At 42.3% G+C, this 15,347-nt stretch overlaps 1 pseudogene; it reads left to right on the top strand.

The window, feature by feature from the left end:
• The first annotated feature begins 13,608 nt into the window (after positions 1–13,608).
• On the top strand, positions 13,609–15,281 carry LOC114622282 (annotated as a pseudogene).
• Positions 15,282–15,347: the final 66 nt, after the last annotated feature.

Below are 15,347 nucleotides of genomic sequence, written 5' to 3'. Positions count from 1 at the left end.
TTGCTACCACAGACCTGCTCATTAGACTGCATTTTAAGCTCCATAGGTGGCTTGTGTTAAAATTGGTGGTGGGTTAAGTAAAACACAGGTACGTGTCCTCGATATCGGCCTTAGAACTCTTAGAGAATGCATGGGAGGCTGGGGGAAGATTGCTATAATTCTGGCCAGTCTGGGGTGCTGAGGCTGAAAGGTTGCTGCAAGCTTGAAACCATCTTGGGCTACAGGGAATTTCAAGCAAGCCTGGATGAAAGAGTAAGACCCTATCTCAACAAACAAACAAATCACAAAACAGAATCCTAGAACAGGGAACAGGGAAAGGGAAAGTGTCTCAGTACATTTTGAGATGTGAAAGAACAGAACCAAGACTATTCCTAATAAACTTCCTTCCTGTGATCTCATCTCTAACTCCTTGCTTCATGAGTTTTTCCCATCTGAGAGGCCTTTGTCTCTTCTTCCTGTGCCCAATACATATGTAAAAATTATCGAGCAACACCAGAGACTTACTCTATGCCAACGCAAAACATAGAGTCTTAAGAAGTAGGCAGAGGCTGGAGATGTAGTTTGACTTGATGGGCTTCTTGCCTAACATGAACAAAGCTCTTGGTCTGATCCCCAGCGTATATAAACCAGGCGTGGTGCAGCACACTGGTGATGCAGCCCTCAACTAATGAAAACAAGAGGGTCAGCAGGGCAAGGTCATTCTAGGATACTTGAGACTTTGTCTCAAAAAAAAAAAAAACCACAACAAAAAAGGCATGCAAAAATTATAATGCACTTTCTTTCCATTAAATACCGTAATGGGATCAAATACAAGAACAGAGTTGGAAGGTAGCCAGGTACCAGACTCTGCCAGTGACTTTCATAACAATGAGAAATGTTTTTCTGGGCTGAAGAGACAGCTCAGTGATTAAGAGCACTGGCTGCTCTTCCACAGGTCCTGAGTTCAATTCCCAGCAGCTGCATAGTGGCTCTGGACCATCTGTAATGAGATCTGATGCCCTCTTCTGGTGTGCATGAAGACAGGGTGCACATACAGAGAAAATAAATGAATGTTTTTATAAATTAAAAAATGAGTTATTATTCTTACTTGATAAGGAAATTGAGTCAGTAAGCTGTTTTTGCCTAAAGCTTCAGAGTTGAATGCTGTGATTTCCCACAGCTCCTTAGACCCCACATCTGGTCACTTTCTGTCTGCTGACATCATTTTATAATCCTGTGCACACATGAGTACATATGTCCATAGAGGCCAAAAGAAGGCATCTGATCTCTTAAAGCTGGAGTTACAAGCAACTGTGAGCCATCTAATGTGGGTTCTGGAAACTGAACTCATAGCCTCTGAAAGAACAGCAAGCCCTCTCAACCACTGAACCTCCTCTATAGCCCCTCTTATTTTATTTTTATTGGACTACAGTGCTCTAGATTCTAAAGAAAGTCTTGAAGCATAGCATCAGTTGTTTCTTTAACTACTTAATGCTCAATACTTCATAAAGCATCTAGAAAACACCAGGGCCTAAATACATATGTTCTATAAATAGTCACATCTTTCCAGACAAGCAAAGGGGATACAGGCTGCTACAGGGCCCGTGTTTTCTAACTCCATGTTATTTTTTTTTCATAGAACTTGAATACAGTGATTATGCTGTGTTCCCATGATAGGAACTGCTACTATCTTTTTAGCCATATGTAATGTGCAGGGCCCTTCTTACCTCTCCAAGATGTGTTTTCAAAACCAAGGACAGATGAACGTGAAACAACTTGCCTCGAGTCCCGTTCTTGGTAAACAGCATTTAGTAAATGTTTGCTTGTGAACAACTATGTGAATAAATAAATAACCCATCAATGCCTAACAAGACTTGGGATGAAATCTTTGGAGACTTCTGTTGCCTTGGATACAAATGAATCTTTCTATTTCATCTGACTCAAGATTCTTGGCCCCAGCTTATAAAGGCTCACTGGAGATTTTTTAAATGTTCAGCTCCAGAATAGAGACAGAAACAACATTCGGTTAACCAGATACTGAGTTGCTAACAACAGGAAGTTAGATTTGTAAGTACCAATACACTTGTCCCCAGGAGCTTGCGAGAAGGACTAGCGTCCTGTTCATCTGAAAGTTTGCCAGAGGTGTTCTAGACACACTATCTAATTCCTCACAAGTAGATGCCCCTGTAAGTATTTGAGCTGATCAACACCCACTTCCAATGTTTAGGCCCCCCTAAAAAGCTCAAAGAATGTGGAACAGGCATATACTTTACCCTCAACTATTAAAAGCCTATAAATATTTTAGTGAAAATGTAATCCATATTCCTCAGATGGTTCACACTTGGTTAGTTGAACAGCAATTTCTAAAAGCAGTTACCTTCTCAGCATGGCACTCTTGGTTTGATCTCAGTTAACCTTCTCAGTGGGCTCCACTAGGCACAAGCTTTGCCAGGAATTAGTTATATTATCTAGCACCACAGAGGTTAAGAATGGGGACCATCACTGCAGCTGTGGGCTAAGCTCACCAGATAAATTTAACAAGACCAATCAACTGGCAGCACTAATTGAACTCAGTGAATTATTGATCAAAAAAGGGAGACGATGGGCTGGAAAGATGGTTCAACGGTTAAGAGCACTGACTATTCTTCCAAAGGTCTTGAGTTTAATTCCCAGCAACCACATGGTGGCTCACAACCATCTGTAATGGGATCAATGACCTCTCCAGGTGTGTCTGAAGAGAGTGACAGTGTACTCACATACTATAAATAAATAAACAAAATTTTAAAGAAGAGGACATAATGGGGGAAGGGGATGTGTCTAGGGTGCCTGGGGAGATGGAAGAGGAGGTAGGGCTACATATAATCAAAATGCATTGATTACATGTACACACTTGTCAAAAATTAAGTGAAGATATTCTATTAAAACAGGAACATGGACTGTGCTATCAGATAGGCCAAGATCAAACCCATGGCTCACTACTTGGAATATATATGACTTCAGACTTACTTTCCATAACTGTAAAATAACAGTAACCTTTGTGGGTGAACAAAATGACAAAATGTCACAAAATGGCCCAACAAGAGCAACTTGTGGAAAGAGGAGTTTACTTTGGTTCACAGTCTGAAGGCAAAGTCCCTCATGGTAAGGAGGTATCTCAGCAGGAACATGAGGGAATGGGTCACATTGTGTTCCCAGTCAGGAAGCAGAGGGAGATCAAGGCTGATTGATGTTCAGGTTCCCTTCCGCTTTTACTCAGTCCAGGACACCAGCCCACATTTAAGTTTGGTCTTCCCGCCTCATACAACCCAGTCTAGAAACTTCCTCACATTGCTGGGAATTTCCTCTGGCATGCCCAGAGATTCATCTTCCATGTGATTCCCCCAGAACTGACAATCATAACCAATCACACAGCAGGTTATAAGTTAGTCAGTGTCACACGTTCCCTTGATGAAGCAGCTGTAGGGCAGACAGTGTTCTAAGCACTAGTCATTATGGTTGTGAACATTGGCTGAAAGGGACTGAAGAGTACCAACAGAATGACTAGTGTTAAGATATTTCTTTCCAGGGCTGGAGAGATGGCTCAGTGATTAAGGGCACTGGCTCCTCTTCCAGAGGTCCTGAGTTCAATTCTCAGCAACCACATGGTGGCTCACAACCATTTGTAATGGGATCTTGTGCTCTCTTCTGACATGCAGGTGTACATGCAGATAGAGCACTCATATATGCAAAGTAAATCATATTTTATATGATTTATTTTACATATAATACATATATATTATATATATGTTATATTTATACACAAACACAGACACACACAGACACACACACACAGACACACATATATATATATATATTCTTGTTGTATGCATTCAACTGGCCCAAGTCTGATGTGATGGTCTCACACTCATCAAAAAACCTGAGTGCTTTGTGTTTTGCTTGTTCCAAACCCAGATCCAGTCATCTTGCTCACACCCCAGTCCAAAAAAAGGAAAAGGGAAAGCCATGCCCACTCCTTTAGAAGCATGTAGCACTCACTACTCATGGTGGCATCCAGGCTGCGTAATGAGCCCGAGTGTCTGGCAACAGATGAACAGATAAAGGAAATGTGTTATACGCATACAGTGGAGTAGTGTGTGTCAATAACACATTAAAGATAACCTTGGAGAACTTATCAGTGTCACATTAGGAGTGAAAATGAAGCTTCTTCCTTTTAGAGAAGTTTGGCCAAAAGAAAGTCCAAATGTAAGCTCACTACTCCTCTCCCTATAGCTGCCATCTGTACGTAGTTTGTGGTCACTGCTTGTCTGTGCTCTGTCTGTTGCATGAGTCTGAATCTGTGATCTGTTAGTTGTATGTGTCTCTCTCTCTCTCTCTCTCTCTCTCTCTCTTTTTTTTTTTTTTTTTTGTTTTTTTTTTTTTGGTTTTTTGAGACAGGGTTTCTCTGTGTAGCCCTGACTGTCCTGGAACTCACTCTGTAGACCAGGCTGGCCTAGAACTCAGAAATTTACCTGCCTCTGCCTCCCAAGTGCTGGAATTAAAGGCATGCACCACCACCGCCTGGCATTGTGTCTCTTTCTAACAAAGCATTTTGTTCTGTGTCTGTCGATCAGTACAGGAAAGGAATCAGCGATACTCTACGGAAGTCTTTAGTAAACTCTTACAAGGTAGGAAGTAATTTCACTGACCTCAATGGATACAGAATAGCTAACACCACTGCAAACAGGCATTTTTTTAAAGCTATAGCCACATTTTTTTTTTTGCAGTATTTATGGTGGTTGTTTGCTGTGTAAGGTTGCATTCCACCTCTTGACTTTGTTTGCAAATTATTAGCACAACACACATGTGTGTGCATTTATTATTCTGGGTCGCAGCATGGGATAGTACAGAACTTAAGAGAAGAGCTATATATTTACTCAGCTGTAAAAGTTACAGGAGAAGTTAGGTGCGGGAAGATAGAGGAAGAATCATACCACCACCACCACCACCACCATCACCATCATCACCATCATCACCATCATCATCATTAGCAATTGGGGAACAATTACCTGTCTCCATCACATGGTTGGAGTTGAAGATCAGACATTCCATTCCTAGTGCTAAGTAGAGCCCAGAGTCGCAATGGACACCACATGGGTATGTTTGGACTTAGTGTGCATGGCATGAGTGGTGTCAGGGCTCAACAGTCTCCACATAGTTTGCTTTGAAATCTCATACATACATGATGTAGAAAAAAAAACCACACACTAAATAAATGTTTATTCTCATTGTTGTACCCATGTGACCACAAATCTCTTCTTTCCACTCTCTCAGGATTATACCCATGGGCGGTTTTGTACACTTGTGGGTTTAGCAAGAAAAGGGAGATCTCGTGACTTTGGATGCTGCTTCAGCTGAAGGGGCAGGCCTCTCAGACACCCTGATGCAGCCACATGCTAGCCCTGGCTCGCCTACTGTCACTGAGAAAGTGATGATGCTCAGAAAATGACTTGAGACGGCTCACCCAGAGCCTGACCACAGACGCTCAAAAGACACCTTCCCATCCCAGCTGAGCCTTACAAATAGAAGCTGTTGACAGTGCACACACAGATAATAGGAAACAGATTTTTGGCTGGTGACTTACTTCTGGGTCAGCTCTAAAGGACTAGAGCAGATATTTGTTGGAAACTTCCCAAGCTTCCCACTTTACTTTCGCCTTCCAAACAGGACTGTATTCCCCAGCCTTGCAATTCTACGCAGGACTGACTTAAGACAATGTTATTATTCCCCATTCAAATACTTATAAGTATGTATGTGGCTGAATGAGTGTAAAGATGTGAGGGACCCAGACAAACGCATACTTCATTCGATGTTGAGCATGCTCCTGAGATCACAGGAGCTAACACGGTTGCAAATGGGACTTCTGTTGAGTACTACAAAAAGTATGTAACTTAGAATAAATCAAATTATTAATCTTCAATTGTATTCAGTTTGATTTATGGGAGTGTTCTGGTTTGTTGTGGTTGTTGATGATGATGTTGTTGTTTTGACATTTTAGTTTTGTTTTGGGTTCTTGGTTTGTTTTTTGGTTTTGGTTTTGGTTTTCAGACAGGGTGTGGTAGTGGTTTAAATATGCTTGGCCCATGGGAAGTGGCACTGTTAAGAGGTGTGGCCTTATTGGAGGAGGTGTGACCTTGATAGAGGAAGTGTGTCACTGTTGAAGGTGGGCTTTGAGATATATATACTCAAGCTCCACCCAGTGTGGAATCAGAGTCTCCCTCAAGATGTAGAACTCTTATTCCTTCCAGCACCATGTCTACCTGCATGCTGCCATGCTTCCTGCCATGATGCTGATGGACTAAGTCACTGAAACTTTAGTCATGGTGTCTTTTCACAGCAATAAAACTCTAACTAAGACACAAGGTTTCTCTATGTAGATTTGGCTGTCTTGGAACTTACTATATTGACCAGGCTGGCCTCAAACTCACAGATATCTGCCTTCTCATGTTCTGGGATTACCACCTCCTGTCAATCTTCAATTTTATAATGAGAAAGTAATACGTGGCTCGATAGAAACCATGCTTCAGACTTTGAATTCTGGTCTTTTCCCAGGCTAGTGAGTGATATGCAGTATGATACTTTCTCATGATGGTAAACATTAGGCGTGACCAGTTCCCAAGTGGCCATACCACCATGAGAGTAAGTACCTGATCTTCTGTAGTGGAGTGTGCTGTTCAGATGTGTTAGTTGTATTCTGTACTGCCTCAGTTACTTGTGTTATTGCTATGACAAATCACCTGACAAATGTAACTTAAGGAAGGAAGGGTTTGTTTTGACTCACAATTTGAAGGTACAGAGCATTATATAAGGGAAAGGGTGGAGGCAGAATGTGATGTAATCACATTACATCAGCACTCAGGAAGCACAGAGAGGGGATGTCACTCTGCTTGCTTTCTGATTTTTTTTAATTAAATATATAACCCCAGAGCATACAATGGTGCTGCTCAAATTCAGTTTATGAGAGGTGTGCCTCCCATTATTATGACAATCAGGATGAAAAAATCCTGATGTATTTTTCCTTCATTTTTATTGTATGTATATAAGTGGGTTGGTTTGTTGTCATTGTTGTTTTGTTGGATTTTTTGTTGTTTTCTTGGTTTTGTTTTGTTGCTTTGTTTTGCATGTATGACATCTATGTTTGAGCCATGTAGGTGCAGTGTTCATGGAGGCCAGCAGAGGGCATCAGATTCTCTTCCCCATGTCTGGAGTTCCAGAGAGTGTGAGCTACCACGTGGTTGCTAAGAGTTGAACTTGTGTCTTCTGGAAGAGCAACTAGTACTCTTAGCCACTGAGCCATCTCTCCAGCCCCTTGTGTGCACATTTGAGATATTTTCACTCTGTGATGTGCTTATGTAAACAAGATGTCATCATTAAACATCAGATTCTAATCCACACTGTGTCACTGAAGAAAGATCTGACATTTAACACAAAACAATGTTTACTCAGGAAGCCCAAGCTCACACTGATCCTACATCAGCATCATGCACTAAGTCTTTGGTTGTAAAGGAAATTCCTCAGTCCTACTCCTGTTGCCTGGATACAAGAATGAAGATTGGGAAAGCCAAAACTGTATTCACCCAACTGGCTACTGGAAGATATGAATGGTTCAATGAAAGTCCTGAAAAGTGCATGCAGGACAGTCACTGGGTGGATGGTGGATATCACTTGTGGATCACAGATATGTCAGGGATATCACAGGCATGTCAGGGATCCCAGGGCCTGGGTAAAACAACCATACTTTTAAAAAAGGCTTTATACTAGCATATTTCAAGTTTGGACATATGCATGGGGTTGTGTAGCACTGAAGCACTCAAGACCAGTCACACTCATCACCCATCAAGTTCTCTCTGACACCACTACAATCCTTCCATCCTCTGATTCTAAACTCCACCCCAAAAGATGAAAAGAAAGAACACACACACACACACACACACACACACACACACACACACAGGAGTGTGCTTTCCATCCTGTGGCCTAAGTTTCTCCAGCATTTCACAGAAACTGAACCGTTTATCTCATGGCTTTTTTCAGTCTGGCATCTTCCATATTGCACTGAGGTGTCAATAAGTATATTGCTTTTATTGTTATCGATCAACGTGAGATTAAAACCCGCCAGTCTTCTTACGAGAGTCCCCTGTGATGTGATGACAGAGGGTGGAGACAGGTTCTGACATATAATCCCAGATAACTATAAAGTTGGAAACACTAAACAGGAGGGGGAACATTTGAGGATACTGTGTGGAGAACTGTGTCTTCCCAAAGACCCTGTGTTGAAGACTTAACCCTCTGTGTGGCTACATGTGAGAGTGTTCCCTAACTGAGAATAGGATCTTCAGAAGAGGTTGTGGTTTGAAGATGAGTGTCCTTCATAGGCTCCTGTGTTTGAGCATTTGATCTCGGCGGCACTGTGATGTAAGGGTATGGAACCTTTGGGGAAGGAGCCTTGCTTGGGGGCACTATGTCACTGGGAGTGGGCCTTGAGATTTTGTAGCCTGCCTCCTCTCTTCCATCCTCTATCTGTCTCTCTCTCTGTCTCTCTGTGTGTCTCTGTCTCTGTGTGTATGTGTTTCATTTTGTCTATCTCTGCCTCTGTCTGTCTCTATGTGTCTCTGTCTCTCTCTGTGTCTCTGTCTCTGTCTCTCTGTGTCTCTTTGTCTGTCTTTGTCTCTCTCAGCTTTCTATGTGCAGATAAAATGTGATCAGTCTGCTTCCTAGTTACTGGCCTCATGCTTCTGTTGCTGTGCCTTTTCAGCCATGGTGGACTGTTGTGCCCTCTGGACTGTAAGCTAAAATGAATCCCTTTTTCCATAACTTGATTTTTATCAGAGTTTTTTTTAATCACAGCAACAGAAAAGTAGCTACACCAGGAGATAAACAAACTTACATGAACTCATAAAAGTTTGGCCCTAATCTGATAGGATCAGATATTCTAATAGAAAGAGGAAGAGAAGTCAGAGCTAGGCAGCACTCTGCAGCTCCTTTCAAACTCAGCCACTCAAAGATGTGGCAAGATGGATATCAGCAAAATAGGAAGAAAGCCTACATCAAGAATGGACCACAGTGGCCCTTAATAAAGGACATCCAGCCTCCTGCAACATGGATAAGTGATAAATGAGTCTTATTCTCTTTACTGGGACAGGAATGTGGTGGAGACTCAGCCGAAGAGATGCATTTGGTCCTAAACATGTTTCCTTCCTTATAGGACGGTGATGAAATTAACTTCATACACCAGCTTATTATAGAGACTAAACCACACAGTAGGTATGAAAATGGCTTAACCCAGTGGTTGGTGCCAAGAAATGCCATGTCTGACACTTCATAGTGGTCAACCTCATAGCCATCTCTGCACATAGTAGGAAATGGTGCTGGTTAGTTTTTGTCAATTTAATGCAAACACCTGGTCAAAGGGAACCTTAAATGAGCGATTGCCTCCATCAGATTGGCCTGTGGGGAATTTTCTTGATTAATAGTTCATGAGAGATGGTCCAGACTACTGTGGGTGATGCCACCTGCTGGGCAGGTGGTGTTGAGATGTAGAAGAAAGCAGACTGAGCCAGCAAGCCAGTAAGCAGAGTTCCTCCACGCTCTTTGCTTCAGCCCCTGCCTTAGATTCCCATAAGCCAAAAAAAGCCCCATGCCTTTGGTAGTGTCTGATCCCAAAAACAAAAAACTCAAAGCACAATAGGACCTTATATACACAGAGATATTCAGAAAATATTTGTTTTTAGAAAAGTAACTGAACAGTAATTGATTAAGCTAAGGAATTGGCCTTGGTATAGTTAGCATTGAAAATGCAGTTCTTCATACAGCAGCATGACTCTGACATCCAACACTGGCTGTGCTTCCCACAATTTAAACAGAAAAGAGGCTGAAGAAATCATCTCTGTTTCCATAGATGCAGATATCAGCTGTTTCCACAATAAGATGTTTGCATGTTAACACTGTTCTCAAGTAATCAAGGGAAAGCACCATGTGTGTCTGTGTGGAACATATGAAGTCTCTTCCATTGGGAATACAAGGCGCATTACTGGGGGATGGAGCTCAGTGCTAGAGCACTTGGCCAGCATGCAGGAGGTCCTAGGTTAAATACCCTAGAGGTGGGAGCTTGGGGGAGTTGAGATTAGGGTCTCCACAGCTAGATGTAGAAGATTCCCAGGATGGGGCGGTGACAGTGTGGTTTTCTTGTTTAATTCGCCTGAATTTACAACTGTTTTCTTTTCATAAGACATAATGGGGATTGCCTGTAATATCAGTGCTTAGGAGGCTGAGTTGGAAGATCATGAGTTCCAGGCTAGCCTGGACTATATCAAAACCTTGACCCAAATAATACAACAATAAGAAGCAACCAGAAAACTGATTCTTTTCAAGGCTGTGACAAAGGGACAAAGCAAAGATAAATGGAAAGAGTGACTGCTTCCTGAACATTACAGAATCCTTGGGGAAAGTACTGACTGGCTAGCTACACACAGGGGTGGGCAGAAGGTGGCTAGTTGCAGCTATTCCAGACTTTACTTCCAATGACACAATCTGGCAGCTGGAAACTGGACAAGCTGGAATGATTTTTACCATGAAAAATAGGCACATGAGTGTTTCTCTCACTTCTCTGGAGAGCTAAATATTAAACTCTTTTGAGCATACCGTTGAGCCATTGTCCAGAGTTGCTACTACTGTTCCTCAGAGAAAGAGTTGAAGGCAACCAGAACTGTCTCAGGAATCCCTAAGAGTGAATATATAAAATAAATATATGGAAACACACATATATATGTATATATGGATATATGAATGAGTGACTTAAATTATTCTACAAGGGAGATGATACTCTCCAAGAAACCATAGATTGGTAAATACAAAATCCAGGACCAGGTATGAGCTACTGCCTCTAGAGTTGTTTGTCAGGAGTGTCCCAAAGGCACACAAGATGGTACGGGCTATTCCCATTGCCCTTTTACTCAGCAGAACTCAAGTGACAAAACCTTATTGCTGAAGACATCACACCCTGGCTACAGGACATGGAGAAATCAATCTTGGACTGACCAGGAAGTTTCTCCCTAATCACTGTCATAGTATTGGCAGGTGTCATGAAGGCTTTGGGGAGAAGAGTCATTACCAATCATACCCAGTTGGGAACCTTGAAAACTATGAAGCAAGAAGCAGTGGTGAGGGGCTAGAGAGATGGCTCAGTGGTTAATAGGTCTGTTAAGTGATCTGTTCTTCCAGAGGTCCTGAGTCCAATTCCCAGTAACCACATGGTGTCTCACAGGCATCTATACTGGGATCTCATTCCCTCTTCTGGCATACAGGTGTACATGCAGATAGATACATGAAACGAATAAATAAAATCTAAATTTACACCAGTGGGGTGAATGTTACGAGAACCAATCCCTCTTCACTTGGATTTAAGGCCCCTTCCAAAGGAAGAAATGCATGCTCAGTACTGGAAATCTGGACGAGAACTACATATGGTATCAAATTGCCATCTAAATGTGTATCTCTACCATAGATGAGTACAGCTCTCAGGCCTCATCAGAGAAGCTTCTTTGTGCAAAAGAAAAGAACCCCAGAATATCAAGTTCAAATACAACCCTCTGTTAATGAAGGAACATTGTGTTAAAGAGGACACAGGTGTGAAAGGCTAAGGTGGACTCATAGACTCCAGGACTCACTGAAGAAGACAAAGAAAGAGGATATTCTGCCAAAGCAAGCACAGGAAAGGACATGTGATGAAGGATTCTTTACTAAGGACACACATTTATTTGTCCACCTTATATTGCACAGTTGACCTACATTTGTTCAGACTCCATAGAGAGAAATGTACCAAAGATCTTCTGGCGGTGTGCTGCAGTTTCTTGCCACTTTTGAAGACTTGGGCTGATTTGGTGCCTGTGCTGAGGCAAGATTCCATGGAGTGACTGAGACAGAGCTTGACTTGCTGATACAGACAGCTAGCTGTGCAATGCTTGTGGGTCTCAAGGCTTCGTCGATCTCTGCTTCCTTGAGAGAGGCACAGGTGGAGAACTTCTCCTGGCATTCCTCCTGGTCTCTCCTGCTGACTTGAGTCCAGGCTGAGACCTGAGTCTCTGCTAGGTCATGTCACTTCTGTTGCTAACCTGACTTTGCCGAACTGGACTGCTGGGACATCTGTAAAGTGTCAAGCGAATCCCACTGTGGCTGCTAGCCTGTGAACTGAACTGCCGACTCAGACTACACAGATGGGAGTTGCTCCAAAGAACCTTTCTAAACAGGTCAACTTGCTCCCCTCCCCCCATCCTTTCTTTTCCACTATCTCTTGGGAGTGGTGGGGTGGGCTACAAGGCAGGTTAAAGCATTTAAGAGCCATCATTAAAAATTAGGCGTTTGAGAAAAAATTAAAGTTACAGTCAATAATTCAAGACCCAACCTAGGTCCTGTGTCCAAAACTGCATTGAGAATGTATGCAAATATTCCACTTCCAGAAGCATTCATAGGACATTCATCATCACAAGGCACAATGTGGAACCATGTACTGTCCTGCCATAGGCAGTTATTTAACTCTATGGTCAGTCAATCCATGTGGATAATGTCCAGCCTACAAGCATTTCTTTATGCTAGGTATGGTGTAAAACAATAAACCTAGCACCTAGGAGGTAGAAGCAGGAAGTTCATCTTGACTACATAGCAAGTCAGAGGCCAACATGGGCTACGTGAGACTCTCTCAACACACACACACACACACACACACACACACACACACACACACACACACTGCAAGAGTATATTCACAAGCATAAAGGACCTCTCAAACGTAAACTGTAGATATGACTCAGAGATGGTCAACAGAGTTTTAATAAAGTATAAATGTATTACACTATTGATCACCTTGTGTATACTAGGAAATATGACTTAATACTGGGATGAAACAGGTAATAAAGCTAACATGTCAGCCATTGCCCTGTTCTTGAGGATCTCCGGTGTCTAACAAGAGTCACTAAGAGTCAATAAGCAAGACAAATGACACAACACAGGCTCCACTCTGAACTGCCCCCTTCTTGACATGATAATGACATCCCATGGCTATTTGAGGCCTGGCCCACCTTTACCATCTGTCTCTTAAAGCAGACGCACTAACAAATCTCTTATTTACTCTTTATATGTGCTCAGTCAGGCCTTTTTGATCCATTTTGCCCATGGGCTAGTGTGCAAGATGGTTCAGAGGACAAAGGCATTTGCCTGTTATCCTGATGATTCTGGCCTTGGAACCCTAACTCCTGGTAAAATGCAAAAGGAGAAAACTAACTCTTAAACATTGTCCACTGAACTCCACATGCATGGTGCAGCAGGCACATCTACACACACACACACACACCAATACAATAAAAACAAATGCTCATAGGTTTCCAAATCAGGAAGTCGGATTCTCATAAAACGCCTTTTTTTTTTATACTCAGGAATTGCCACCCAGAGGAGTGACAATTAATCAGGAGGATAAATTGGTAGCTTTTCCAAAATTCCTGAAATCTTGAAGATTGTTAGAAACACAAGCACTGGATTCCTTTCCCCCTCTGAGTCCTCGTTGTGCTTCCTAGCTGCGGCCTAGTGGAGATTTAAGTAAAGATGTCTGAATATATTCGGGTAACAGAAGATGAGAACGATGAGCCCATTGAAATACCATCAGAAGACGATGGGACAGTGTTGCTGTCCACAGTTACAGCCCAGTTCCCAGGGGCTTGTGGCCTGTGCTACCGGAATCCAGTGTCTCAGTGTATGAGAGGCGTCAGATTGGTGGAAGAAATTCTGCATGCCCCTGATGCTGGCTGGGGGAATCTGGTATATGTTGTCAACTATCCCAAAGATAACAAAAGAAAAATGGATGAGACCGATGCTTCCTCTGCAGTGAAAGTGAAAAGAGCAATCCAGAAAACGTCTGACCTCATAGTTGGGTCTTCCCTGAAAAACAACAGAACAGGATCTTAAAGACTATCTCAGTACCTTTGGAGAGGTTCTTATGGTTCAGGTCAAGAACTGGTCACTTGAAAGGGTTTGGCTTTGTTCGATTTACAGAATATGAAACCCAAGTGAAAGTAATGTCACAACGACATATGATAGACGGGCGATGGTGTGACTGTAAACTTCCGAATTCTAAGCAAAGCCCAGATGAGCCTTTGAGAAGCAGAAAGGTGTTTGTCGGTCACTGTACAGAGGACATGACTGCAGAGGAACTTCAGCAGTTCTTCTGTCAGTACAAAGAGGTGGTGGATGTCTTCATCCCCAAACCCTTCAGAGCCTTTGCAGATGATAAGGTTGCCCAGTCTCTTTGTGGAGAGGATTTGTTTATTAAAGGAATCAGCGTGCATATATCCAATGCTGAACCTAAGCATAATAGCAATAGACAGTTAGAAAGAAGTGGAAGATTTGGTGGTAATCCAGGTGGCTTTGGGAATCAGCGTGGGTTTGGTAACAGTAGAGGGGGTGGAGCTGGCTTGGGAAATAACCAGGGTGGTAATATGGGTGGAGGGATGAACTTTGGTGCTTTTAGCATTAACCCAGCAATGATGGCTGCAGCTCAGGCAGTGTTGCAGAGCAGTTGGGGTATGATGGGCATGTTAGCCAGCCAGCAGAACCAGTCAGGCCCATTTGGGAATAACCAAAGCCAGGGCAGAATGCAGAAGGAACCAAATCAAGCTTTTGGTTCTGGAAATAATTCCTACGGTTCTAATTCTGGTGCCCCCCTTGGTTGGGGGTCAGCATCAAATGCAGGATCAGGCAGTGGTTTTAATGGAGGCTTTGACTCAAGCATGGATTCTAAATCCTCTGGCTGGGGAATGTAGGCGGTGGGGGTGGTTAGTAGGTTGGTTGCTAGGCTAGGTAGGTTTAGAATGGTGGGATTCAAATTTTTCTAAACTCATGGTAAGTATATTGTAAAATATATATGTACTAAAATTTTCAGATTGGTTTGTTCAGTATGGAGTATATTCAGCAGTATTTTTGACATTTTTCTTTAGAAAAAAGAGGGAAAAGCTAAATGAATTTTACAAGTTTTGTTATATAAAATGTTAAAATACTGAGTGGGTGAAAGTGAACTGCTGTTTGCCTAAGTGGCAAACCAATGCTACAATTGATCTCAGAAGGTTTCTCTGTAATATTCTATCACTAGAATTGTTAATGAATTCTTTGCATGTTCAGAGTAGAAACCATTGGTTAGAACTACATTCTTTTCTCCTTATTTTAATTTGAATCCCACCCTATGAATTTTTTCCTTAGGAAAATCTCCATTTGGGAGATCATGATGTCATGGTGTTTGGTTCTTTTGGTTTTGTTTTTAACACTTGTCTTCCTTCATATACGAAAGTACA

Source organism: Grammomys surdaster, unplaced genomic scaffold, assembly GCF_004785775.1.
Source record: "Grammomys surdaster isolate TR1022 unplaced genomic scaffold, NIH_TR_1.0 187, whole genome shotgun sequence".
NCBI lineage: Eukaryota > Metazoa > Chordata > Mammalia > Rodentia > Muridae > Grammomys > Grammomys surdaster.
The sequence above is the reverse complement of the archived record's forward strand: the minus strand, read 5'-3'. Positions and strand labels throughout refer to the sequence as shown.